The following is a 25,958-nucleotide window of genomic DNA, read 5'->3' as shown; positions in this document are numbered from 1 at the left end:
TTCCACTATTTCTATTTCTCTTTTCTTTACATGCCGGGAAAACATTGGATTGGGAGATGCCATTTTCCAAGAGCATTTCCTCAAGGTCTCTCCAGTCCTACTGTTTGTGGAAAGGGAAATTGTGTTTCATCAGAGCAAGAACTATTTGATAGACCTACGATCGTGCGATATTTTAACTTCTTCAAACTTTGCAGTTGCGCTACACCAAATATTCACAAAGGGTCCCTCTCATGTTGCTGCTTCAAAAGCTTACCCTAGTGGCCTGCCTGTGTATATCCACAGGCAATGCTTTTGTCACTACCTCCAATAAAGTGATAGTGCCGGCTGTGGACAGCAGGAGACAGCCTTTGTAGCAGCCACACAACCCTTCTCGAGGGTGCAATTTCCTTGACACGTGGAGGAGCATCATTCCACTGGTCTACTTTGCAAAGCACCTCTTTCAAACATTTCTCACAGATCCACATTGTGATGTTTTACTAAAAACTTTTGCTTGCCATTTTATTTTGCTTGTCTCCTGCTGCTGTTTCTTCTGCAAGTTACACTACACGTATTATTGTTCTAAGTCAAAAAAAAAAAAAAACAAAGGCTTATTAAAATTTAGTTGAATAGACAATACTCATTCCCTTTCCCCCTCACACCCTCTTAAATATTGTTAGACTTTTATTTGGAATCAAGTAATGTGATCATTCTTTAGTCCTTTTTCTAAGATGCTAATGAGAGACAGCAAGAGAGAGAGTAGGTCATTATTATAATTATATACTTCACGGCTATGACTCCCTGTTTTCTCTTTGTCATGTGTGGAGGTTTTATTTAATCTGTGGCATGCAAATTTTATTCCACATACGCACAACCACACTACTGTAAGTTGCTTAGCACATGCCTCTAAATCATACGCCAACACTTTATTAATTAGAATTAGTTACCAAGGCCATCGCAGGTCACCCATCCCTAAGGTGTGAACTAAGAATAGGCAACCGTTCTATTTTGCAACTTTAGTTCCTTTTAGATCTCTGGTGGAGTATATAATCCCAAATTGTAAGCAGCTGTCATATATCAGTCTCAGCAGGACAGTGGTGTCCTTTCTGAAAAGCCTCGTAAAAGACAATAAATTACAAGGAAAGCAACTTAATCTCTGATATTTGGAACAGCCAAATTAAGATATATGCTCTTCTATTCAGCACTTTGCTGGAAAAATTAATAGAAGCTGACCAACTTTATTTTCCAAGTCTACGTCCAACAAATGAATAATTGAATTGTCCCTTGGCCAGAATTTCCAAATCATTCCTAAAGCTCTCAGCTTCCTAACCAACCACTTGTGTAACCTTTTAACTCTCCATCTAGTCCTTACAAAGAGAAGGACAAATTCTCCATTCTAAGGCTACCCAAATGTCTACATCCAATGAAAAGATGCCTTCTGATTATTTGGTATAACTTCACTTTACAAAATCGAAACAAACTGGTAAAAATAAAACTGTTGAAACAATGAGGTTTTCACGGGTGTTTGTATGTAGGTCTTTGGTTATTCGGATTTTCTCCTGCATAAAATTGGAAGTGTCTTGGTGATGTTTCAACGAAGTCTCATTCGTCATCTTCAGGCTGGTGTTTTCGGCTTCGTGCTTCTAGGATCTACGATCACACATTGCTCCTAGAAGCACGAAGCCGAAAACACAGCCTAAAGATGATAAATGAGACTTTGTCGAAACGTCGCCAAGACACTTCCAATTTTACATGGGAGAAAACCCAAATAACCAAAGACCTTTTGGTTTTCGCGGGTGTTTGTATGTAGGTCTTTGGTTGTTCGGGTTTTCTCCCGCGTAAAATTGGAAGTGTCTTGGCGACGTTTCGACGAAGTCCCATTCGTCATCTTCAGGCTGGTGTTTTCAGCTTCATGCTTCGAGCAGCAATGTGTGATCGTAGATCCTAGAAGCGCGAAGCCAAAAACATCCTATATATATATATAGGATAACTCTGCTATTGTATACAAGCATAGAATAAAAGATACAAGCATATTGTGTGCTGTATCCAAGTATAAAGTTAAAGGTGAAGCCTCGTATATGATAGGATTAGAATAAGGCCTTTGCCATATTTGCAGAATTGTCTGCCTTCTGAGGGATACCAGAAGGGAAATATGTTCATGGGATAATTCTATTTTATTATAAATATTTTTATTATAATATACTACGTTAACAAACCTTGTCCCAAAGGTGCTTTTCAAAAGATGACTTGGACTTTCTTGGTTTTCCTTTGAAAACATTTCACTTCTCATCCAAGAAGCTTCAGAACTGAAGAAGCTTCCTGGAGGAGAAGCAAAAAGTTTTCAAAGAAAAAACAAAGAAGTCCAGCCGCCTTTTGGAAAAGCCTTTTGGGACAACCATGACTTAAATAATTGAGAATCTTCATAGACCAGGGGTTCTGAACCTTGGCAACTTTAAGACTTGTGGACTTCAACTCTGCTAGCTTTGCTGGCTGAGGAATTCTGGGAGTTGAAGTCCACAAGTCTTAAAGTTGCCAAGGTTGAGAACCCCTGTCATAGACACTACTGAATCTTGCAAGTCTGAAAGTTCAGATGTCTCTTTTTACAGCCTGATAAGGATGAACCTTTCAGAGTTTTTTTCTTCCCATTATACAACTGTGGGCTACTGCCTCCCTTATCTGATTGTTCCTTAGGCAGCATTTCTTCCCCATCTCCCAAGGTCATCCCTACAAGAACAGATGACCCTCCAAGTGTCCCAGAATTACAGCACTCCCACGCTTCTCCAGCTAGTATGGCCAACATATTAGATACTCCATCTTTGACCCATAACACTGACTGTGGGCCTCTTTGATTAAGCTAGGCAAAAATCACTACCCTACATAAAAATCAGGAGCCTGGTGGCATCTTTTAACATGTTTTATTAAAAGGCCCAAGCTTTCATGAGCTACAGCCCACTAGATCAGATGGATGGGCAAGCTTAAGCCTTTTAATAAAATATGTTAGTCTGAATGATGCTACTCCTCTTCCTGATTTTTGGTTACCATAGACTAAGATGGCTCTCTTCCTACTAGTAGGCTATATATTGTATACTGTAACTATTTCAACGGATTAAGGTTTTTTTCTCCATAGACAAAATGCATTTGAATAAACACAAGCAAAGCATACTATATAATAAAACCCCTGACTCTTTTTTTTCTTAAATGTCTTTATGGCAATTTTTATATAACAAAGCTTCTGGGAATTGTCTTTTATCAGGTAGCGGTATTACCACCAAATTAAGGGTTCAGGAATAATTAAGCAGCATTACTTTGTTTGCTTTGAAGACAGACTTATTATGTGTCACTTTTGACAACAAAAGATAACATTTTATATGGGCAATTGGTGATACCAACATCAGGGATGTTTTAGTTTCCTTCTAAAAGCATCAGTGCCAATTTCTGCAAATATTGGAGGCTTCAGCTGAAACAGATAATTTTTCAAGCGACAGTTTTAAAAACACAACAACAAAAAACAGTGGCCTTTCTCACTACACAGCAAAAAAAAAAAAAAAAAAAACAGAGCAGCACAAAGATTTTCAGTGCGGACCTGCTTAAATTAGGGACTCAAACTGGTCATTCCTGAAATAAATCCTTCAGCTTTTCGTTCAATGCCTCCACTGCATTATGTCCTTAATGCAATGCCGAAGAAAAGAAGAAAAGGGGAAGAACAGAACCAGCAGCCTCTTGAGCACCACTCAACCTCCCTATTTAGTTCCATCACACAGCTCAGAAGGAAATGTCAATGCATGCCTATAGAGACCACGATAGTGCCGTATATCAAAATGAAGCCTGATCACTGCACACAGGCTTGCAGATTCATCAATGTAAGAACTTTTCAGGATGGGCAAAAAGGCCAGCCGGTCTCATATATCAGTCAGGTTTAGCAAAAAGAAAAAGAAAAAAAAGTTTTCTGCAGCTTTATCATTTCTCTGACCATATTCACTCACTTCAGTTTCACTTATGCTGGTAGAGCAATTTGTTTTCATATCTGTACTTCTCTTGAACATCATATCTGAAAAGCGATAAAGGTGGGGCGTGGATCTGCCTCACAGGAGGGAGAGGAAAAAAAAAGTAGGGCAATTTTCTTACTACTTTTCACTGCCCAGAAACACTGTAAAGAGATATAACTAAACTAGCAAGCTTAATCCAGTAGCAATAGTACTTACAGAATTACACAATAACAGTGTTGGGAGGGTCCTAAGAGGTCTTCTAGTCCAACCCCCTGCTCAAGCAGGATACCCTATACCATTCCAGACAGGTGGCTGTCCAGGCTGTTCTTGAAAACCTCCAGTGATGAAGTAACCCCAACTTCTGCAGGCAAGCTGTTCCATTGGTTGATTGTTCTCCCTGTCAGAAAATTTCTCCTTATTTCTAGGTTGGCCCCTCCCTTTGATAAGCTTCCATCCATTGTTTCTGAAAGGATCCTCCAGCATTTAATGCTAACAGAATGGTCAGCTTGTTTCCCATTTCCCATTGCTTTTAATAACATCCAAAGGAGTAGCAAGCTGTTACAAATATCATTCATTTCATAATTAGTCCTGGAAGCTAGACAGAGTTCAAATCTGAGTTAGGATTGAGAAGGAGATCATTAGGGAATCCCTGGACTGAAAAAACTGAGAACAAATCTTGCTTAGGTATGAATTTTGCCCATTATTTACTGATATCTTTGTACCCAACTGTGATTTGCAAGGCTTCTAAGCTTCCACTGAAAAATACTAGGTGATCATGCTTAAGAGTCTTGCTCACCTCCCCAGTTTTCCTATCAAAATGCAACAGAGTTAGAAGCATTTGAAGGGCATAGACTAAACCATGAAAATTGTATCAAGCAAACTGCAAAGCACCAAAACAATTGTGTTGTCTCACTGAAGATCTGCGCGGAAACCCTAGACACACATAGACATGAGGAAAGGGTTGAAAAGATGCCTCCTAAGTAGAATAAAAACCTTTTTCGTGGTAAATATGTTATAGCCAAATTATGAATCCAACATATTTGTGCCCAAATTAAACCCTTTGGAGAGCTGTTAATTTCTGGGGGGGGGGTGATGAGGATGCTCTAAATTCACTCTTGCTTCAATGAATGGAATTTAGACCTGCTTAAATTTAGCTGGTTTATGTTTGCCTGAAATAGTTTGTCTAAACTATTTTCTGTTGTTAAGAACTTTGCAGTGCATCAAGTTCTTTTAGGTAGCAGTAGGCTCAGCGAAAGTCGTATCATTCCAAACTTGATTTACATACAAACACACAGTCCATTTGTTTCCTCTTCCATCTGAGGGCAACCAGTGTGACAGCAAGATTCCCATATAAAAGCAATAGAGAGAGAGGCAGATGGACAAGCAGACAAATATTGATAGTTGGTTAAAAGCAGAGCAGTAGAAAACCAGACGGTAACTATTGGTACTCATAATGAATCTGAACATCAGATCCAACCACTTCTTCTAAAATTGCAACTTCAAAACAAGTTGCAAAATGATTTGATGATCTTTCTGTTCAAAGCAATAAAATCCCCCTCTGAAGGCCTATTTTATATATATTCTCTTCCCCTTGGATACACCTGAAGTGATTCCCTAGATTACACCCATATTACCAAAATATAAAACACAGCTGTAACAAAATTGATATCATGTTCCTGGGACATAATCTGGCTGTTTTAGTTTCTAATCCAATATGGTTTTGTTCTATAATTCCAGCAACATGACGTAACTTTCTCTTCCACTGTGAATAATTAGGAATAACAGCAGGGGTCTGCTTTTCAAAAATAGCCTTGATCTTGGATACCTTCAATTTTCAGCAACTTGACTAAAAATATTTTCTGTAGATTATTTTGCCTTAGAACCCTAGAAGTGAGGTGGAGGGGAGGACTGCCAAATTTCATTTGGACCGGTGGATCTTTTTTACCTGTTGACCTAAACGTGAAATAGGAAAGATGGATTTGAAATAAACAGAGATGCACTTACATGGTTACCTGCACACCTGGTCAGCCAGCTGTGGCCATGCTAAGGTTAAGCATTATTAATCTTTGCTTTTGCAGCACTGATACTGTAGTTGCTTTTCTCAGAAGTCTGAGCACAATGGATAACAAAGTAGATTTTATCTTGTTAATCTCGCTTTAACACATGCAATTTTTCTTTGGTTTGAAGTTTATCGCAGACTATCAAGAAGGGCATAAAATATTAGGACTCTGATTCTGAAATCATTAGGGATATTCTGGAATCATTCTTGATATGTCTTGCAAGTTTTCCAATATTATAACCAACAATGCATCTTGGTCGACTTGAACAAATACAGACCTCTAAAGAGTACTTTTTCATACAGCACTTTTTTAAACTCACTTTAAGCAAAGTAAAATTGCATTCTAGAAGTAAACTCCATTGAACAGAGCTGAAACTTGCTTCTAAACAAGCATGCATAAGAATATCCTTAGCAAGCTTCAACCTGAGATGGAAAGATAAGTAGTTTACTAATTACTTTCTTCAAAGCTTTTCCTAGAGATCCATTTGGTTATTCAGCCAGCTCAGAAGCTGATTACAAAATTCAACAAAGCTTTTTGGCTACGAGACTCCTCAGTTTTGTAAACCCACCGTTAGATGTTTGCTCTTCAGACACCAGAGTACTATAACTTGGAATGAAAGATACATTATTAGCTTTAATGTGGATCACAGGGGGAAAAATGAAAAAGGACACTTCATATCCTGTAGCTAACTCAACCTATTCTTATCGCTCTAGCAGTATTTTGAGGGGTATTATTTTCCCCACTGAAATTAAGGAAATAGACAGAGAGCATCAATTCATTCCTAGATGTCTATCAAGCACCCACCAAATCAAAAAATGGACTTATGACTAAGGTGTGGTTCTTCCCCCAGCATTGTAGGTTTAATAAATTTCATTTTTCATTCCTGTATCCAGAAATTCTCAATCTTGGTGTTTCAACTAGGTCTTTCACAAAACTGGAGGACTTGCAGCTTTCACTGCTCTACTCTTTCCTGAAGTTATCCATTGTTTACAGAAACATTGTATTTATGAACTGATAGTTTCCTCTTTTTTTTTTTAACAAATATGGCTTATCAAAGAATTTTACTATAGCAAATTTAGCCCCTCGGATTTTAGTTTTAATCAGAAAGATGTTTTGATTTTTCAGTTCTTCTGTTCTAAAGCCATACTGTTAATGCAAGGAACTTGTAAGTGGGAATGGAGACATTTTTAAAATGTACTTCCGGTCCCTCTGTTTTTTATTAAAGTCTAATTTTAGCCATCTCTATCCAGAAACCCATAAAATTGGCACAGCAGGTACTTTAGCAAATAAGGCTAAATCATTTGATTAATAAAGGCTCCTTAAACCTGAGCAAACTTTTGGTTCTTTCTTTTTATAAAATTCCTATCAATTCAGTCAAGACTTTTCGTATCAGATTCATATCCTATCCAAAGGCAGCTGAATGATATCTGACATACATATTAACCCCAAAGTAATCTTCAGGCAAGGGTGGAAAGGAGTGGGGGGGGGGCAAATTTATTTTCATATAAGGGAAAATTGTATTTGTAAAAAAAGAAGAAGAAGATCTGAGTAAGACTCTGATAGATTAGATGGGCCAGTTCCATTTCAAGCAGACTAGTGAGTTGAGATTCACATGGCATGTAAACAATCCCATTTGTCATCTTACTTTTCTGAAAATATAGCCAGTTTGGCTGCAAAATAAGGACACAATCTGTCCTATAAAGAAGGTGGCATTGTAGTATCTTCCCTAGATAGAGAGTAAAATTTCACTACCTCTCTTACAATTTGGGGCAAGTTGCAACTAAGCTCCAGAAAGATAACAGTGCTGAGAACTTAAATCTCCTGACTGTTAGGATTTTTCTCACATCCCAGTAGTGCAGGATATCTCAACATATATCAAGCTTGCTCTACAAATTTAGTTTTCTAACTTTTTGACAATTTTTTTTGCTTTTAGGAGAAATAATTTGAGGGCATCAGTCTAATTCTGTCAGGTCTAACAAGTATAAATCTGCTCCCACATGCGGAAGTTTTTAGCATCACAAAACATCAACAGAACAGTAAATAAAAATAAATACTCAATACCAAATACAATTTTAAAGCAGTAAATGACACTATTACCCTGAAGCCATACCCAAAATAGGAATATATATCTGTAAATATTCCTCGCAGTGAGGAAAACCACTAACTGAAATCCCAAATGATGGAGGAACTGATTGTTTTTTAAAAATAAATAAATAAAACATTTCAGTCCAGCTAACCTAAAGAGATAGATCAGATGACAGCAGATACACATTTTCAATTATCTAGAGGCATTTTGCTTGCAAATGTTGGGTTTCTGTCATATTAAATATTATAAGGAGACACACAAACAAGCAAACACAACATCAGAAAGAAGAAGACAAATGCTTAGATGTGTTTGTTGAGCGTGTTCGTCTGGGCTCTCCCAACTTTTTATTTTTAATTCTCCATACTGAAAAGAAGAATACTACCTTTCTGGGTTTAGAGTAGCTATATCCCTTTGATAAAAGCCCTGAAACAAGCTGCTCACAGAAGTGCAGTTGCTGTTGCAAATTTTCAAGCTGGAGAGCAGTTTCTTCACCAGGAAATGAAGAAGTTAATTCCTAGGGCGCATCAGGCTTGTGATTGTCAAAGACCAAAACATGTCAGTGCTACTACCATTACCAGCAGACTAGTCAAGCATTTAATGGTAGAATCTGGAGACAGTCTCTCTCCACGATCAAAATGACATCATAACTAGAACAGCCTTCAGCCCAGAGACCCACATAATAACACCCTAACTGGATTCGCGCTTCGGATCAATTGCATCCCAGGCATATATATATATACACGCGCACACGGACACCGGGTTCCCCTCGCCCTGGTGGAAAGGCAGTTTTAAACGCCCTCCTTTTCAAACACCAGCGGCAGATTTTGTTTTTAAAATCACATTTCCATCACAGCACTTTATAAAACAACTCCCCGGTGAAAGAAGACACCAGGGCAGAAATGCGAAGACAGCTATTTGCAAATGCCCACGATTAATAACCTTAACTCTTGACTACTTTATGAGGAGGGAGGGTGAAAGACAAGCCATTAGAAATTAACTCCTCGGATATATTTTTTTTAAAAAAATTCTTTTTTTCTGTTGGCTTCTGGTCCGATTTTAGATGTCTTATTCAAATCCAAATAACCATTCCGCAGACAAGCAGGCAGATCCGGGAGGGCCCCCCCCCCGTTCTTTAGGAACTATTGGAAGTGGGCAAGGTTTCCACAGAAAATCCTCCCACGTCCCCAACAGTAGCAGCAGCGGAGTGTAGTGCCCGTGTCCCCCAGCGACCACTGGATTTAAGCACACAGCCTCTACACACACACACACACACACACACACACATCCTAACGGTCCAATAGATTCACAACAGGTAACAGGCATCATAGCGAGGGGATCCCAAATTAATTTGCATCGCTACCCAGTCGAGGAAGGAGCGAAGAAAAGCGGAGCCGAGGGAAAGCAAACCCTCCCCGCTCCCTTGAAGCTCAGGATCCCTCCAAAGGATATCAAGACCAGCCCCGGACTCCCCACCCCACCCCCACCCCGCTTTCCCTTCCCACAACCTAGACACGCACTTTTCTTGCAGGTCACTTACTTTTCAATTAGGTCTGCCCCCTGAATCATCGCGGAAGACGGAAGGAGCCAAGTCAGAGGGACCTCTAGAGATTCAGGCTTTGCCAGCAAGTTTCTTTCGCGCGTGGGAGCGGGAGGGGAAGAATCCAAATGATGCAGTTCTGCTCCCGGGATCGGTAGCGAATAATTCAGGGAAATGGCGATCAGGTTAAAAAAAAAAAAAAAAAAAAAGTACGAGATCCAGCTCCCTGCACAGGACAGATTTGCGAAGCCAGCCGAGTCACCCGTACGGATTGGCGCCTTCCTGAAGCATCTTGAAGTTAATTACAGCTGTACATGTCCTTCACCACTACCGGTCTGTCTTTGCCGTCCCCTCTCCCCGCTTTTTTTTTTTTAAAAAAAACCCTCCCTTATTCAAGTTTACTATTTCAACCTCAAATCAGGCAGGAGTTGAGAAGATGCGGGAGGGAGGGGGGGAGAGGACGGGAGATCCCCTCCCTTTGGTCCTTGGGGAGCCTTCTTCCGAAGTCTGAACAATGGGCGAAGATTGGAGAGATGGAGGGAGAAAAAGAGAAAAGGGAAAAGGGGACCAAAAAAAAAAAAAAAGGAAAACAGAGGGGGGAAAAGAAGCGATGCGAGGGATGGGGGCGAGAGGAACACTTTCCACAGAAAGACTCCAAAATCCGGTGGAAGTGGGTAAAAGCACAGAGGCTAACGTTAAACTAGAGAAGAAAAGCGCCTTCGTTTACGGAGAGGCGTTGCGCCCATCTCTTTTGAGAACTTTTCTGGAGGGTGGAGGGCTGGGGGGGGGAACGAGGGCGCCCCGCTCTAGGCAGCCCGACGGAGGTTGCTCAACTTCACGGGGACACTTAAAAGAAGCGGTTCCCAACACGCCTAGGCGAGCAGAGAAAGAGAGCGCGCGCGCGCGAAAGAGAGAGAGCTGGTCCCTTTCCCAGAAGCGCACGTCTGAAGCGAGAAAAGACTCGGAGGAATCCGCTCAGCTCAGCACAGACCGCCCCTGTTGGAATTATTTTAAACTGCACAGAAGGGAGACGGGGCGGGGGTGGCGGCAACTGGAAGGGGTGAGAGGCGGGGAGGCTCCAAAGAGCGCGCTTGGGAAGTAGAGACCCGGTCCGGCCAGCCGGCGAAAGAGACGCGCGGGTTATCCCAGCTTCTCCCCCGGGTCCGGCGCGCTCCTTTCTCTTAGCTGAGTCTCATTGTCTCGGGGCGCGCATCTCGGAAGCGGCGGCCAAACTTCGCCTCCCTCTCGCCTCCAGCCGCCCGCCTGGCCCCCTCCACTCCCCTCCCCTCCCCAAGGCCGCCGCTACAGCAGCTCTCCTGGGCGGCAGCTAAAGTGAAAACGAAGCGCCCGGCAAACTCCCACCTCCACCTAAGAGGCACCACTGTAGACACAACAAGCTCCCCTAGACAAAGAGAAGGGGAGATTCGCAACAACGCCGGGGCCCCCCCTCCCCCGGGCATCCTAAAGGACCCCGCCGAGACCCCTGCAGATTTTTTTTTAAATCAGTTCATTAAATGAATAAATAACGAGTCACCCACTCCTTCCGAGAGAGGAGCTGCCCATGGATTCAATCTCCCGTGGAACTGACGGTATGCCGTCGTCGCCCCCGCCCCCGCCTTCCCCGCAGCTTAATTCAGATCTCGGATAATCCGTGGGAGACGTTTCGCTTTGTTTTGCTCTGTTCTGAACTTCGCTGTTTCTCTCTCTTTCTCTCTCTCCCTCCCTGATTTAACGCGAGGGTCCCGGAGACAGGCGCGCACCCACAAATCTGCAATCTATTTCCCCCGCGTAAAAGTTGCCTGCTTCCAGTTCCTTCCTCTTCCTCTTCCCTTCTACAAGTGCGAAGTCGAGGCAACAGATGGGCTGGAGTTAAGGAGCTGGAATTTTTCCTACTTTTGTTACCAAAGCATTCTCCGTATGTGTAATGGTGCGTGTGTCTCTACAAATATATGTACAGATACAGACACACACTTAGAAAGGGTGTGAGTTCGTCTTTCTTAAATAACTTTTTAGGGTTGATTTATGTTTATATACATATTATATTCATATAGTCATGGGGCTATTTTCAGACCTTCGGGTTAAAATTAAAATTAGTTAAAATTCCGGGCTGGAGGATGTGATAGATCCACTAAAGATGCCCCCAGTGGAGAAAGGTCTCTCTCTCTCTTCCGCTTGCCCCCCACCCGCTCTAAACACCCCCCCTTCAAAATCAAACTTCTCCCACCACCCAGTTGGAAGACGGTCTGCTTCACCTTAATTCACTTGCAGGAATCAATCCGCCTGAGCGCGTTCTGCCTTCCCCCCCCCCCCTCCCCAGCGCGCGGGTTTGTTTTTCCTTCGCTTTCTCCCCAGAAAGCAAGTTTTTTTTCTCTATTAACCTGTTACTTGAAATCACGCCTTTCCCCTGCCCGGGCTGTCTGTCTGGCAGGTGCCTGCTTTCCATGTCGGCGTGGGAGGGGGGAGTGGGGAGGAGGAGGGGGGGAACCTCGGCCACTCTCCTCCCCCTCCCCCCAGTTCCGTCTTCCTAGTTTTGCTAGAAAGCTGTTCAACCCCTCGGAAAGACTAGTGCAAAACGGCGCCCCCCCCCCCTCCAGCCACTCCTTGCTCGCTCTGCCCCGCCCCGGCCCGGCCTGTGAATGCAGGAGGCTGAAGCCGAAGCCTGTCGGCTGGGCGCGCGTCTGGCTGGAGGAGGAGGAAGGAGAAGGAGAAGGAGAAGGAGGAGGAGGAGGAGGAGGAGGAGGAGGAGAAGAAGAAGAAGAAGAAGAAGAAGAAGAAGAAGAAGAAGAAGAAGAAGAAGAAGAAGAAGAAGAAGAAGAAGAAGAAGAAGAAGAAGAAGAAGCGGGGGCCGATTTGACAGAGCCCGACCCGACGTGGCTGGCTTAACCCCCCCCCCCCCAAGAGCGAGGCAGAAGTTTTGAGACAGGCTAAGCTCGAGGGAAGGGGCGTGGGAGGGAGCCTCCGGGGGGGGCGATCTCGGGAGGAACCGGGGCAGGGGGCTTCTCCCGCCGCTGGACTGTTCCCACCCGGGCTCAAGCTTCTCAGCCCCTCCGCCTGCTCACAGAAAACGAGCCCCCTTCGCCCAGGCAGGCGAGGAAAGAGTTGACTTTTGCAAAACTTTGCTTCCCTGCAGCGAAGTTTGGCTTTAAAATTAAGGTTTGGCTCTAAAATTAAGAAGGGAACCCCTTCGTCCCTTGGGTAACTTTAAGCGCGGGGCTGGCAGACACACACACACACACACACACACACAGAGAGAGAGAGAGAGAGAAAGAGAGAGGCGCGATCTGAATTCTTCCTAAATCTTCCTTCCCTCCGCGGGATGAAAAGCCGGCTCAAGTTCTGCCTTTTCTTCTGCTCCCCTCTCCCTCCCCTCCGTCCTGCCCTTCCCCGCATCCCTGGAAAGTAACGGATTTTGAAAAGGGACGGAGGGAAAGCGCCGGTGCCGGCCTCCAGGCTAAGTTCTACAGCGCCCTGCCATGGCTCCTCCGCTGCCTTCATTCTGGCTCCGCTTTTTTTTTTTTTTTTCTCTCCTTTCCCTCTCTCTCTCTCTCTCTCTCTCTCTCTCTCCCTTGACAGCCTCAGCTCGCAAACGTCACTGCTATGGATATTTAATTATACTGTATTTTTTAATCACGCAGGCCCCGTTGCGAGGATGCAAAAAAAAGAGGAGGGGGGGGCAATTATTCCTAGGTTACTTTGATAACGCGGGCTGAGGGGGGGGGTGCGCACCCCTACTTAAAAATAATTCTCCCCATCATAACTCTGAGACTCTTCTCTCTCTCTCTCTCTCTCTCTCTCTTAATCGCTCTTGTTTTTCTTCCAAAAGGAATAAATATCTGGAGGGGAGGGGGCGGAGGACTCTCCGCCGTCCCTTTTGTCTTTCCTTACCTTCCCGTTTGTTTTAAAGCAAAGCGCCCCCCCCCAGAAAGTCCGGCACGTAAAGCGAAGCGTTGTAAAAGATTTGTGTTCAATGAATAATGAGGCATATCCCCACATGATGGACTTGATCGTTTGCTGGGGCTGGAAACGGGGGGGGGGGGAGGAGAGAAGAGAAGAGAAAGTGGCCAGGGGGAACTCTCCCGGATCCACCCTCGGCCTGGCTCTCCTCGATCTGGGGAGCCCGTCCCGAGGACCAAAGAGATCCGGAGCTCCTCGCTTTCTCGCGCCCCCCCTCCTCAGGAATTCCTCCCCCCCCTTTTTTTTTTCCCTTGATAAGCGATCGGGCAACCTCGCAAGACATTCGCGGCTCCTGCTCTGGTAGGTGAAAATGCATTGTACCGTTTAAAAAAGAGAGAGAGGTGGGGGGGAAACACACAGAAAGAAAGAGAGAGAGAGAGAGACGTACAGAGACACAAGCTCCATCCATTGTCGTCTTGGCGTAATTCGCGGCATCCAGAGAGGTCTTGCGGCATTTAGCTTAGATGAGCCAAAATGCCGAACCCTTGATATAATAATCTACAAAGAACCGGCTGCCATCGTCCATTTTCGCCGCTCGCTCGCCGCCTCTCTCTCTCCCCCCCCCTCCCCGCTTCCCTCCCCTCCCCATTCTCCCTGCCTAAGGAACTCTTGGTTAGGCAGGTGGGAGGAAGCGTTTAACACCGAGCCGTTTTGGGCTTGACCTTGAGCCCGTGTAAACACACTTATTCAAACCCAGCAGTTCCTCCAAGACCTACCACCGACCCCCCCACCCCCACCCCCACCACCACCAGAAGCCGCCCGCTGCCGCTGCTGCTGCTTCGGATCCAAGCTTCCATCAACCCTGTCATTTTCCCTAAACAAACCCGAAGGATGTCTCCCTATTTAAGGAGAAGGGGAAAGGGGGGGGGGAACAGAGAGAGAGAAAAAACGAAGGGGGGGGGGACGGGAAGCGAGCAAGGAGGAGAGGGACCCAGTTACACACCGAGCGAGAAATACAGACACACAGCCCCCCACAGACACACGCACCCGGCGACTATTTCAGCCCGGCTCCTTACCTGCTCTTGCAAACTATTTCAAGTCCGATTCTTGCAAAAACTCCGAAGGGAAAGCTTGAGCAGGATTGCACGCAGCCACCAGACCCCCCAAAAGCCGGGCGCTTAAGAGAAGTAATCAACGATAAAGTGACGTTGATCCGCACTGTAACCTTGTGGCGTATTTAATGTAAATAAGCAGTTATGTTGCCAATCGCACGCACGCAAACACAGAAAGGTCTTCGGCGTTGCATTTTGATGCTTTCCATTAAGGCTGACTTTATTTACATACACTATTTAGGGGAAGGGGGGAAGGAGAGAGAGAGAGGGAGGGAGGGAGGGAGGGAGAGAGAGAGAGAGGCAAGATCACGATGGTAGGAAGACAATACTACTGCCAAATGATTATGAAAATATGATTTTAATTAATCACGTAGTAGGCAAGGAAATTAGCATACGGTAATTAAACTTCCAGGAAAAAAAAAAAGGAACGAAAGAAAGGACAGGCGGAGAGGGAGGGAGGGGGGGGGAGAAAGCCATGGAGCTCCTTCGCCTTATAGGTCTCAGATAATCAGGAAATATAGATTTAAAAACCTTAGATGGGTTTTGTTTTGCTTCGCTTTGGGGCTCCCCCCCAGATCCAGCGTACTTTATTACCAAGCAAATAACTTTTTCTTTAAAAGAAAAAAAAAAGCAACTTGAAAAGGTTGGGTTTGTCGCGCCAAGGCTTGGGAGATGCAATCAAGCAAAAAGCAAAAAGAAAACAAAACATGAGGAATAGGTTAGATGTGGCTAATAAATGAAAAGGAGCAGAAGGGGGGCCATGAGTGGGGATGAGGGGGGGGAGAAATACTGGGGTTGTGGATTCTACCACCCATCTGTGACAAAAGCAGGCCTTCAACAGCCTCTTTGTGATGGGGTTATATAATGAGGGTGGAGTAATTATTGGAAGGAGGGGTGCAAAGAACGTTTGCTATAATAAACAAAAGTAACCCAGCACCTTCTAAACATTTGGGGTGTTGAGGCATGTTAATGGGAAAGGAAAGAAGAGGAGAGGGAGAGAAAGAGAGAGAGAGAGAGAAAGAACCAAGATCCAAAAAAAGCTGACAAATAGAGAGAGGGGGTGGAATTGTTTCTCTGTGTGTGATGTGCTTGGTTTAAAAAAAAAAGAGAGATAGAAGCAGACTGATTATTCAAAATGCTGGGCCACGGGGACACTTAAAACATTGATTCAGGTAACACAAGTTCCATCTCCACTGAAATGAGGTCCCTAAAGTTGACCGGCATACATTTTAAATCAGTTTACAAGATTTAAAAAAAAAAGGGGGGGAGGGCAGAAACATCACACAAGGCGAAAATCATCTGGAATAAAGGCAGGTTTGTACTAGAGAAGAAAAGTTTAATCAAAATCCCTGAAAGATCAGCAACTTGTTGATAATATGAGCACTAAGTTTTTAACTTGGGCATTTAATCAACCCTTCTATTTTTTTCTTATTTTACTCTTCCTAAAGCTTCTCTGCCTACCCCTCTTCTCCCTTTCCCAAGGGGGGGGGGGAATTGGCATTTCTTTTCTAAAGTTTCTGAACTATTCTTAAAAGCTCACAATAAAAGTGGGTAGCTAAGTGGAGAGTGTTTGTACTTGTTTCCAGAATGCAGGAATTGATTCTTCACTTTGAGATTTAATATCTCTAAAGTCCTCTTTATAAGTATTCCAATATTCACTCTTTTTCTGTAGAAATTAACATAGCAGCCACATCAATAACACCACTATCGCTACTACGGGAATGATAACTAGAGCAGTGGAGGGGTGTCTTTATTCCAGTTTTTCATGAATCAACTGATTATATTCTCATCTTTTGAATTTGTTATTGTAAGTCAAGTGATTCTTTATAAGTGACAGGCCTGACAAAGAGATGAGGATGGGAAAGCAGGTCGAAAGGAAGTTACCATATGCACTTTGAAAAAAGGCTTTTTTAGAAAACAATTTAATGGTGAAAACGGATCTTGTCTTTTAATCCTTCATGGCCTTGATTCATGGCTGCGTTAAAAGTGTGATATGCTTTTTTTAAAAAAAAAAACACAACAACTTCATGAGTCAGTTCCTAGGACCTGTGTGAGATTGTGAATGAACTTCTTATGAAGCATTTAAAAAATAATTAAAAGTTAGACGATAAGATGTGATGTTAATCTGACCTAAGTACAGGTAATCCTCAACTTACAACTGTTCATTTAGTGACCGTCTGAAGTTACAGCGACACAGAAACTAAGTGACTTAGCACTGTTTTTCCACACTTGTGACCCTTGCAGCATCCCTCTGGTCACGTGATCAGAATTCAGACGCTTGGCAACTGACTCATACTTATGAGGGTTGCAGTGTCCCGGGATCATGTGATCCTCTTTTGTGACCTTCTGACCAGCACAATCAATGGGGAAGGCAGATTCACTTAACAACAGTTGTTACTAACTTCACAACTGCCGTGTTTCACTTAACAACTCTGGCAAGCAAGGGCATCAAATGGGCCATTGTCTTGGGGTAGATTCCCCTTTCAATTCACTGCCCATGTGCATTTCCTGATAAGGCTTTGAAGTAATGACTTCTACCTTCCTGAACACAATGAGAATTATTGTAACAAGTGCATTTAGTTTAAAGTTCAGAAAGGGTTGTTTCCTAAGCTCAAGAGGTACTCCATAACAAGAGAAACCTAAAGTAACGTGGAACTAGACTGGAGTAATGTGAAGATGCCTATTAAAAATGAACATTTAGAAAATGCGTGCTCTGACTGCTACGGTTTGTTTATTTGCAGGCTTCTGGTGCCTTCAAGTTAGTCATGATTCTTGCTCGGGCAAGTCCCTGTAGATCAGGGGTGTCAAACTCAATTTCACTGAGGGCCGCATCAGCATTGCGGTTGCCCTCAGGGGGGCGGGTGGGTGTGGTCAGGGTGGGTGCAGCCTACTGGGTGGGCGTGGATGGAGTGGGTGTGGCCTACTGGGTGGGCGTGGCCAGCTCTACATCGTTCATGTCAAGGGTGCCTGTGGGGGCCTGGGCAGGAGTGGGACAGATCTGAGGGTCTCTGGCAGAAGGGGGTGGGACCAGGGCAAGCGCCAAGGCATGGTTCACTGGAGGAGCCTCACTGTTCCTCTCAGGCCATGCTGGGGGGTGGGCTTATGGAGCTAAGACTGAATGCATTTCAGCATAGAGGGCCACCACAAAATTGTACATTGGCTCCCGGCTGGCCTGGGCCGGGGCCAAGGCAGCGGGGGCCGTTCCCTCACTGTTTCCAGGATGGCTTCGCGGGCCACATGAAACCACTTTGCGGGCCGCATACGGCCCCCAGGCCTTGTGTTTGACATGTCTGCTGTAGATATCCTGGCAACATTTCCAGAGGTGTCTTTATCAATCAGTGTCTTCTTCCTAGGGCTAAGAGAGATGGGCTGGCCCCAAAATGGCTTTATGCCAAAAGCAGGACTAGCACTCATAATCCCGAGAAAGAGGAGGATCCTGTCCAATTTGCTGTGGTCCTTGATGTCCTTGACAAGGAATTCATATAAAATAGACATTGGGGAGAGGGGGGAAACTTCTTTTCACTCCCACTAAATCAAATACAAGAAAGAAAATTCTAACTACGCCGTTCTTAATACAGGAGCATATTCTTTCTAGTTTAGCCACTTCCTCATGGGAAAGACAGGTGAAGTGAAGAGCCACAGGTGGATCAAGAGGTGGACTCGCATGGATATCACTAAAGAAGCATAGATAAGTCCTTGACTTACAACAGTTCATTTAGTGACCGTTCACAGTTACAACAGCACCGACAAAACTGGCTTATGGCCATTTTTCACACTTACGACCTTTGTAGCATTGCCCATGATCATGGGATCAAAATTCAGACGCTTGGCAACCGACTCATATTTATGACGAACGCAGTGTCCCGGGGTCATATGATCCCCTTTTGCGACCTTTTGACAAGCAAAAATCAATGAGGGAGCCAGATTAACAACCAGGTGACCATCTTATCACCTGTAGTGATTCACGTAACAACTATGACAAGAAGGGTCATAAAATGGGGAAAACTCACTGAATAACAGAAATTTTGGGCTCAGTTGTGGTCGTAAGTCAAGGACTACCTGTCCTGCATTAGTCCAGACTGACTATTTCAACCATGTTTTGGAATTACCAAAAAATGAGTGCACAAACATGAGTGAAACAATCAGTGGAACCACCTGCTTCCAGAAGCAGTGAATGCTCCAACACTGGAAGTTTTTAAGAAGAGACTGGACAGCCATTTGTCTGAAATGGTATAGGGTTACCTGCCTGAGCAGGAGGTTGGTCTAGGTGACCTCCAATGTCCCTTCCAACCCTATTATTACTATTATTATTATTATTATTATATGAAAACTTCAGAGCACAATTCTCTTTTCCTTCAAAATCCAAACTCACAATCTGCAGAGGTGAAATATTTCTGCAGAGACATGACCACTTTTTCCACTCTGAAAATATTTCTGTGGTTTGCTGTGTTTTGCTTTCTTTTTCTCTCTTATAAAGTGGAAGCCCGTAGAGGGCAGAAAAGCAGATGTTCTCAAGGAAAGAAAGTATTTTTGAAGAGGAAGAAAATATTTTCTCTCGCCTCAATCTTAGCAACTCCGTTCAGGTAAATAGTTTATATTGGATAAAGGAGCCGCGAAAACAAAGTATTAATATTCAAGGCATAGAAATTAACGCGAATCCGATTAGACTTAGGTTGTCAAGAGAATAACTTGCTTTTGTTTAACCTAAATTCATTCTCGGCTAACTTGAAATAGAATGGAGTTCTCAACTGAAATTAAAGTAGACGATTCACCAATCAACTTTAAAGTCTCCATATGTGGAGCTGCCATACATGAAATATTCTACATATGGACAGCAGAACATGGCAAACAAAAATATGCTCTGCAGAAAAAGAAGAGGTAGAACATTAGAGGAGAAAAACACATATCATGATATATCATCATATATCACATAACATGTCTATTCAGAAAGAATTTTGGATTTTCTAGAGCTGTTTCTACTGGGACTTTAACGACTTGATGAAGACTTCTGCTTATTCTGCTAATGCTGTTTCAGAAGTCAGTATTTGAGTAACTTTTCAAGATCTTGAGTTGATGAGATTATTCCTTGAAAAGAAAATAGAAAGAGTTCGTACCTCTAGAAGCAACCACCTGAAACCAAAAATCCCAAAACACGAGTGAACAGTTAGATGAGGAGATCCGAACTTATTGGCAACCATGCATTCAGTTTGGCAATTAACTAAGATTGTTGGCTGACCAGGGACAAAAATCGCCAGAGAAATGATTGAAGCATTGGAAACAGGCCCCTTGTCAGTCAACAGTTTCTCTGACTTTGGGGAGTGGTGTTAAAGGTGGGGTGGAACCTGCATCTATCCCAGAAGCCAACAAACCTTAATATCACCTAAAAGCCCCCCCCCCAGTCCTATTTAAGTCCTTTCACCTATTCTTCTCCATCACTCATGTAACTTTTTTTCCCCCTAAACACCATATTCCAATACCTAAATTTGCCCTGTTGTACAATGTGTAGCTTAAATCTGGTTAGATTCTGTTATTAATTTAAACTGTCAATTCTGTCATTGTTGCATATTTTCCAGTTCTGGGCTTCCAATGAGACACTATCCTCCAATATTTCAAAAGCAATTCAACCAGCCACACAAGATCAACTTTAGTCTCAATTGTTTGCCTTGGTCTACTCAGAGGATAAGAAAATAGTCAGGTTCAAGGATGTACACAAAAGTTTGCCCACTTCTAGCTTATCATAACAGTGAGAATATTTTAGCTGGCAGATTAGTAGTTGCATCATACAATGTATAGACTGCATTTTTAATATATTGTGTTTATACAAGCTCAAAGCAAAGATTTGGCTACTTTTATGTATGTAACTGGAAGTATGGATGCAAAGTGCTACAGTTCAGAATGCCGTCACTCAAAAATATAACTTGGGAGAGAAAGACTTTGGACAAAGGATTACATTCTTTTCAGTTTATCTGAATAATATTTGTGTAATCATTCACTACCATTAAAAAAATTTCCAAGGTAATCTATGTCTTTCTGTGACAGAGGAAACTATCCAAGAGAATACTATTTAATTAAAAACTATCACATAAAAATAAAGACTCAGTGAAGTACAATAAGCTTCTGTGATCAACGTCCTAAGGCTTGTAACCAGCAAAAGCTAACCATTCTAAAAATAATTGATTTGTACTTTAAATACAGAACCACCTTCTTGTGTTGCAAAATAAAGCTCATCACATTTAAAAAAAAAACACAACACAATCTTGATCCGATCACAGCCACAGCAGAAGCAGCTAGATGGTTGACTTCCTTAGATACTGAGCTATAATAACTTTCCTATTATGACTCTATGCACCATATTATGGCGATTTTATCACGGCTTTATCCTAATTTAATATTTTATCTCATCTATTTGTGTTTGTACAGGTAATGTGTTTTAGAATGTTGTATATCGGTGACCGCATGACCTCTTGTAGATGCCATACATTAACTAAAAATAAATAAATAAATAATGTGAAAAACTTAAGATATGAAAACAGAAACATTGAAGAATCTACCACGTTGCTATTCAGAAAAGTGCAAGATGTAGAAGAATTTCTCAAGATTTACTAGGATACTTTGAAGAAACACCATAGCAGGCCACGTTTCTGGGCCTGTCTTACCATCCCATCTGATGCATCTAGGAAGCCACAAATAGAAAAACAAAGAAAACGGGAGAAAGAAATCTGCCTTGATCTTTTCTTTGTGGCTTCTAGACTGCATCTAGTGAGATACACCTAAGAAGCCACAACAGAAGATGAAAATAGTTCTCTTGCACTATTGCTCCCAAGGAGAAGCGGACAGCTCCTATGGCTGGAGACAGTCATCAAGGGAAAGTCATTTCAGTTAATTACTTCTGCAAATCTTATCTACATGGAGAGAGCCATTTTGGTGCGGTTGTTAAAGGCAGTAGGCTAGAGATTAGAGGTCTAATCCTGGTGACTTTGGGACAGACCTCCTCTCTCTGTCCTAGGGTTAGGCATCAGCAGAGCACTTCTGAAAAAACCACCAAAAAATGGCAGGGACATATCCAGTTATTTAGCAGAAGTTAAGACTGACAAAGGCATCCATCAATCAATCTCTATCCATATCCCTATCTATCTATCTATCTATCTATCTATCTATCTATCTATCTATCTATCTATCTACCCATCCATCCATCCATCCATCCATCCATCCATCCATCCATCCATCCATCATCTGTCGGTCTGTCTGTCTAGCTACCTACCTACCCACCCACCCACTTATCTATCTATCTATCTATCTATCTATCTATCTATCTATCTATCTATCTATCTACCTACCTCCATCCATCCATCTCTCTCACATGTGTCTCTTGCTAGCTAGCTAACTCTATCCATATCTCTATCCATATCTCTATCTCTATCCAACCATTTATTCCAGGGAATAATTCCTGAATTGATATTCCTTTTTTTTTTTTTTCTTATATTGGTGTATGGACATTTAAGTTTTTCACTTTCTTAAAATAAAAGAAATTTGTTCGCTAGTTAACTCACATTTAATTTCCACGTGGTGATATAAGGCAGGGGTCCCCAACCCCCAGTCTGTGAACCAGTACTGGGCCGCGGCATGCCAACAACCAGTCCACACAAACAAGCAAAGTCCCATCCGCGAGATGCAGGCAGCACACAAAACCACGCCCCCTCCGGTCGGCGGAAAAACCTTTGTCCACGGAACCGGTCCCTGTTGCCCAAAAGGTTGGGGACCTCTGGTATAAGGGAAATGATGTCCAAATTATTAATGAAAGGAAGTAAAAGCTGTGGGTAGTATTTCTACAACAGTATAATAAACAAAAACAAACACAGATGTATCACATAGATTCTATTAAAATGTAATTTTTAAATTCAGTAGTTTTTATAAAGATTTGATAGTGAAAAGATTTGATGGTCAAAAAATTTACGCTTAATCGGTGCCACTCTGAGTAAAGCCCAACCTTGCTTTGAAAAAAAAAAACTTACTTCCAAATGTAAGAGATTAGTATCAGCCTAGAATACTTTTTTTCCTTTCCTAGTTCATTATATTATTAATATGTTTCTTCATTTTGATTTTGAAGATTTATTCCAGGAAAGTGGACAGTATGGAGATCTGATTTGATAATCGCATAAAAAATAAATTTGGCTTTTCATTTTTAAGTAGATGGGTGATACACATTCATCATTTTCTGATGCTAAAGTCATTACCTTAAAAAAAATTAAAGAATATGGGGATTAACATAGGTTTGTGATCCATACAATCTACATTTAAATTATGCAGTAAAACACTAGAATTATTTTTAACTCAATGAACCCTGTAGCCAAAGCATAAACCACCTGAGAAAAAAGAATATTCTTAAAATAAGACTGCAGTAAAAAATTGTCTATGTTGGAAGTAGGAGAATGTCATTATAATTTTTAATGACTAATATTAACCAAGCTCTATTACATAAAGGTGTTTTTTTCTGTCCAGAACACCTGAACCCTGATTAAACAGCCCCATCAGGATGTCATGTTTCACAGAATAATATAAGTTAAAGTGTACACTATTTTTTTTTCCAGTTTAGGTTTCTTGATCAAAAGAAACACAATTATTGACTATTAGCTTGCAATCTAAACAAAAAGATGATCAAGTTATCCTGAAAGGCAGAGTAGAAATCAGATTAATAATAACGACAACAACAAAACAAAGCCCAATTAACGTTAGCCTTCTGTGAGTTGGGTTCAATAGAAGTTAACATTAACAATGCAGGAGCTGGAAGTAGAAATTAGAAACATGACTCTGTGATAATGATATTATCATAGGCCAAAAAGAAAAGAACTTTCTTGAATGACATTGAAAGAATAAGAAAGCAGACTAAGCAAGGCAGATATTTTTTTTCCCTACCACGATGAAAATGCTTGTAACTGCTCTTTACCAAAAATTGAACTGAGTATGATTTTATAACAGCAACTTTATACCTTGAAAAGATAGACAGGTCTAAGCAAAATATAAAATAAAGTATTATTTTACTATGATAGGTAAGAAAGCTTTTAGAGGAGATATCAGTCTTCACTCATGTAATTATAAAGAAAACAGGGTGATTTATGCTTTTGGTGTATCTTTCTGGTGGTTTATTTCCTTCTCCACCACCACCGCCAACAACATCATTTGTTTTCCTTACAAGAAGAATCTCCTTACCCAAGAGGGTTGAGATAATGCATTGGCCTCTAACAGGACTTGCCCAAGCCATCAAGATCCTTAGCTCATTCAGGTTTCCATCTCTACTGCTATGCTATCTTGGCCCTCCAATTAAATTTACTTGCTAGAAAAGTTCACATAATTTTTCACATAGTGATAAATACATGTATCTATGCCTTTTTCTAGAGTTTTTGCAATAGCACTTAGACTTATATACCGCTTCCCAACGCTTTACAGCCCTCTCTAAGCAGTTTACAGAGTCAGCATATTTGCCCCCAACAATCTGCGTCCTCATTTGACTGACCTTGGAAGGATGGAAGGCTGAGTCAACCTTGAGCTGGTGAGAATTGAACTCTTGGCAGTAAGCAGAATTAGCCTGCAATACTGCTTTCTAACCACAAGGAAAGAAGGAAGGAAGGAAGGAAGGAAGGAAGGAAGGAAGGAAGGAAGGAAGGAAGGAAGGAAGGAAGGAAGGAAGGAAGGAAGGAAGGAAGGAAGGAAGGACAATAGCACTAGCACTTAGACTTATATATCACCTCTCTAAGCAGTTTACGGAGTCAGCATATTTGCCACCAACAATCTTGGTCCTCATTTGACCCACCTCAGAAGGATGCGAGCCTGAGTCAACCTTGAGCCGGTGAGAATCGAACTGTTGCCAGTTGGCAGAATTAGCCAGAAATACTGCATTTTAATCACTGCGCCACCATGGCTCATAGATCACGGAGGACCCCAAAACAGTTAACATATAATCATATATAAGATTGCATGTAGAATTAAATCAAAGTCATTGCATGAAATTGCTTGGTGATGCTACAGGATTCAACCCAATCAATTCACCCTAGGAGAATAAAGGAATTGATTCTACCCTATCCATTTCCCATACATTTCAGGTAATATGATCGCACCAGCCAGAGGCATTTTCCAACTTTCATATATGACCCCATATGTTGGAAGTGGAGGAAGAAAGCATTCGTCCATGCTAAATCTTGATTTTGGGGGGAAATGGTCTATAGGACACTAAGAGAAGCAGTAAGGTAGAGGTAACTGAACCAATGTATCTTAATATTCTAAATTAAACTCAATTTGTTTTAAAGGTATCTATTAGAAGAAGCACTTTCTCAGTCCTTTCCTTTAAGATTCAGTTCAGAAATGAACCAATAATTAAGTAGGATATTTTTCTCTAACCAGGTCAAGGTCAAGATCAAGGTTTCCCCTGTCCAGTTGTGTCTAACTCTAGGAGACAGTGCTCACCTCCATTTCTTAGCCAAGGAGCAAGCACTGTCTGAAGACACTTCTGTGATCATCTGGCCAGCATGGCTATATGCCAAGGTGCACAGAATTCTATTGCCTTCCAACCAAGAGGGTAGCTGTATATCTACTTACATTTGAATACTTTCGAACTACTAGATGGGCAAGGAACAGGAGTTCACCCCGCTGTGTGGTGTTTGGGTCTCGAACCTGGGCTGTCATCTTTCCAGCTGACAAGCTCAGTTTCTTTAACTGCTGAGCCACCACACCCCCAATTTCAGTTGGACACAACTGAATAACATCACCATATCCATCATAACTCCTAGATTGGTGAAAGTGGAGCACCAGTTCATTTTAGTTGCGTGTAGATAGAGATCTCAGCAGGTGACACCCCCTAAATGAACTTAGCTGATTAAAAAAAAAAAGTGAAGCCAGACCTAGCTAGTACTTGGCCAGAAGACCTCAGAGTAGTCTATTTGAATGAACGTGCCAAACAAAAGTCCATACAAACCACATCTGCATTGTTGCCAGAAAGATACCATGGATATGTCTACAGAGTCAGCAGAGCTGAGGTCATCTCAAGCAGATTTTATTCATATCCATTATTTTGTTTCCTGTTGTTGTTTTTTTCCCCTAAGAGTGCATATATGAAATGGAAAGCCTTTTTTTTTTCCCTTTCAGACTACAGATCTTTATTAAGCTACGCTGTCTCTAAAAGAGGAGGGTGGGGCCGCTTGATGTTTCTGTGCATATCATTGGTCCCTGTCCAATATTATGCATTTTAGATATAAGACCTTGATGACTTCATGCAGTTGATCCGTGTTTTTAAAGAAAATAAATCACTGATCCCAA

At 42.2% G+C, this 25,958-nt stretch overlaps 1 protein-coding gene across 11 annotated transcripts in view; it reads right to left on the bottom strand.

Annotated features, from left to right (window-relative positions):
• ZNF536 (zinc finger protein 536) overlaps nucleotides 1–25,958 on the bottom strand; it is a 482,695-nt gene that overhangs the window by 367,891 nt on the left and 88,846 nt on the right. For 2 of the 11 annotated variants that reach the window (XM_039327464.1, XM_039327467.1), the window contains exon 1: nucleotides 14,616–14,829. The exons of 6 other annotated variants lie outside the window; for them this stretch is intronic. The gene's annotated coding sequence lies outside the window, so the exon portion shown is untranslated. Of the gene's footprint in view, nucleotides 1–9,645; nucleotides 10,917–12,023; nucleotides 12,095–14,615; nucleotides 14,830–25,958 lie in introns of those variants that run through there. 3 more of the 11 variants (XM_039327466.1, XM_039327468.1, XM_039327465.1) reach the window with 2 other exon arrangements.

The sequence above is a fragment of the Crotalus tigris genome, unplaced genomic scaffold (genome assembly GCF_016545835.1).
Source record: "Crotalus tigris isolate CLP2741 ecotype Arizona unplaced genomic scaffold, ASM1654583v1 scf7180000024362.2655971311:6658466, whole genome shotgun sequence".
Classification (NCBI taxonomy): domain Eukaryota; kingdom Metazoa; phylum Chordata; class Lepidosauria; order Squamata; family Viperidae; genus Crotalus; species Crotalus tigris.
The sequence above is the reverse complement of the archived record's forward strand: the minus strand, read 5'-3'. Positions and strand labels throughout refer to the sequence as shown.